Genomic DNA, 2,621 nt, shown 5'->3' on the forward strand with positions numbered 1-2,621 from the left:
CTATTTTTTTACTTTTTCCTAATCTAAAATTTTAAAATACTATATTAATAATGTTACTATGACTACTCTTCTATTAATAAAGTCTAAATGCCTTGCACTATCTGGAGAAGTAAAATGTTTGCTGGTCTATAAAGCAGCAAACTGGGAGATATTACTGGGGAACATAAAGAAACCTTAAATCAAACTGCTTAATTCTCACCAACCATAAAATTAAATGACAATATTTTCTGTATTCCTGAGGACTAATAAGAAGAGCAACTAACCACATAATAAAGCACTTGGCGCTTGCTATTTAAATGTTAAATCCCCCACACCAAGCTCACCATGGTTACCCAAACAGGCAGCTGTAGAATAATGGTTAAGAGTGAGGCCTTGATGTTAGACCAGCAGGGTTCAGATAGTGTGTGATGCCAGACTTCTTGTGCTTCCACGTCTGTGGGTGTACAATGTGGATAATTCTATCAACTTCACAGAGTCTCCGTGGGGATTAAATGATATAATAGTGCAAAGTATTTAAAACAATGTCTGGCACATGGTAGGTATTCAATAAATATTAGATATTGAAAAATGTATAAGGAAAGGTTTAAAATTTTAAAATATCCAAATTTTTAGTCATATAACTAAAATGTATCCTCTTTAGAACAGCTGTGGACATGTGGCACCTGAATAATAACAGCAACAGGACAGAGCTGGTAATTCAGTTCTATGTGAAGACTTCTAGAAACATCATACATCATGCTCAGAACTAACATATCTGTTAGAGACATTGTGACTACCATAATTAGATCCCTAGTGTCTATTCTTGCAAAAGAAAAAAAAAGAATATATTCTTCCTATCCAGAAAACACTACTCAGCATGGAAAATGTAAAGGGAAAAGCAGAGCGAGCAATTTTACATGGAAGTCAGTGCTTTGTGACTTTGACACGGGAGGGTGTAAATAGTGATCAAAGACGGCATCAAGTGAAAGAAGTTATTCTGGGTTCTAGGGAGAAATGAAATCTGACCAATTGACCATATCAATTAGAAGTGAAATGAATCTGCTTGAGGACAAAACTTGAAGGGATCAAATTCAAGCTCCTAAGGATTTTCCACCTTTTACACTAACAACTAAAGGTGAGATTTATCCTGTTTTTCTCCTTCAACTGACAACGGGAAGCAAAATTTAGAAGGACATATTATATGTATATACTCTCACTGAGTCGATTAAATTGAACCTTGATATGGGAAAGAAGCAAAAAGTTCAATCCTAAAACCAAACAACTGCAGAGAACAGCAGAGAAGGAAATGGAGAAAGAGAAAAAGATACAGCATTTTAGAAGGAAAGAGTGGGAAGCGGAGGAAAGAGGTAGAAAAGAAGGGAGGATGTAACAATAAAGGGAATTAAATAGGAGATTTGGGAAAAAAATGATTCTCTTTTCGCAACACGGAAAATGAGACTGATGATGCAGGGGAAAATGACAGAAAAAACAAAACAAAAACAAAACTTAAGCCTAAATGGTCCACCTGTGCAATTGTACCCAATTGATCTGTCAGATTTTAAAAAGCTACAGAAAACGTGTTGTGAGTGATTCACTAGGGGGTATGCATCTGAGTCAGTGGTGATTCGCAACCTCAGTGGGGTATTAGCAAGTTGAGCTTGTGGGAGGGCCCATCTCTTAGATTAGACATAACGAATCATGATCATTAAAGTCCCGTGGTATTTTGGTTAACATAAAGGAGTTAAGTTTGTACACTGGGCAGAGTCCAACAGAGAAACTATGTCTATGTTCTGCATGGTGTGTGTGTGTACGTATGTGTGCATATTTTAAATAAACTGCGTTGAAGCTGTAGAAAAGTATCCTTCTCCATCTTCTTAATTTGTCAGGGGTATTTTTCTTCTCTTTGATGTTTTAATATTGATAAAGGCAGAAATTCATAACACCTAAAGTTGCACTTGCAAAGAATAATATTCACAAACTCTTTTTGTGGTATTTGGGGACTGTTTGGAAAGCTACTGAAACCAAAATTAGTATTGTCCTCTACAAGATATTTTAAAACATCTAACAGGTTTGCTTTCTTATAATGTACAAAAATACTTCTAATAAAATTTGATTCTAGATTTTATATTTAAAATGATGCTAGAGAATTTAAGCTACATCTTCATATTGTAAAATAAGTAAGCTTTAGTTGATAACATTATATAGATTTTCTTAATTTGGTTTCTAAATATTTGCCAAGTTCTTCCAACCAGAAACACATTCATTTATTCACAATTCAAAATATGGTACACTCTGTTAAGCCTTCAAGCAGAAAAAATATGAACATTTAGGGACAACTTCTGTCCTTTAGAAGCTTAGACTATCACAGATATTTATAGGAATAATTGATGAACTTCTATATTTGATAACATGATCGATGAGATGCGCAAAGAAACTTTTTCTTAAGAAGTACCTGTGAAATGTGTAACATAAGCTTTCCAATATGGAGCAGAATGTAAGGGAATCCCTCAAAGGACACAAATGACAAGAAAGAAAACATAGAGCTAAGGGAATGCTAGAGTCAAGTTTACCTCCAGAGATATCTACAATCCGTAAGGAGCCTTAAAGATTGGATTTTAATGGCTCTCATGCTGATCAAGGAA

The sequence above is a fragment of the Propithecus coquereli genome, unplaced genomic scaffold (genome assembly GCF_000956105.1).
Source record: "Propithecus coquereli isolate 6110/MARCELLA unplaced genomic scaffold, Pcoq_1.0 Scaffold106, whole genome shotgun sequence".
NCBI classification, from domain to species: Eukaryota; Metazoa; Chordata; class Mammalia; order Primates; family Indriidae; genus Propithecus; species Propithecus coquereli.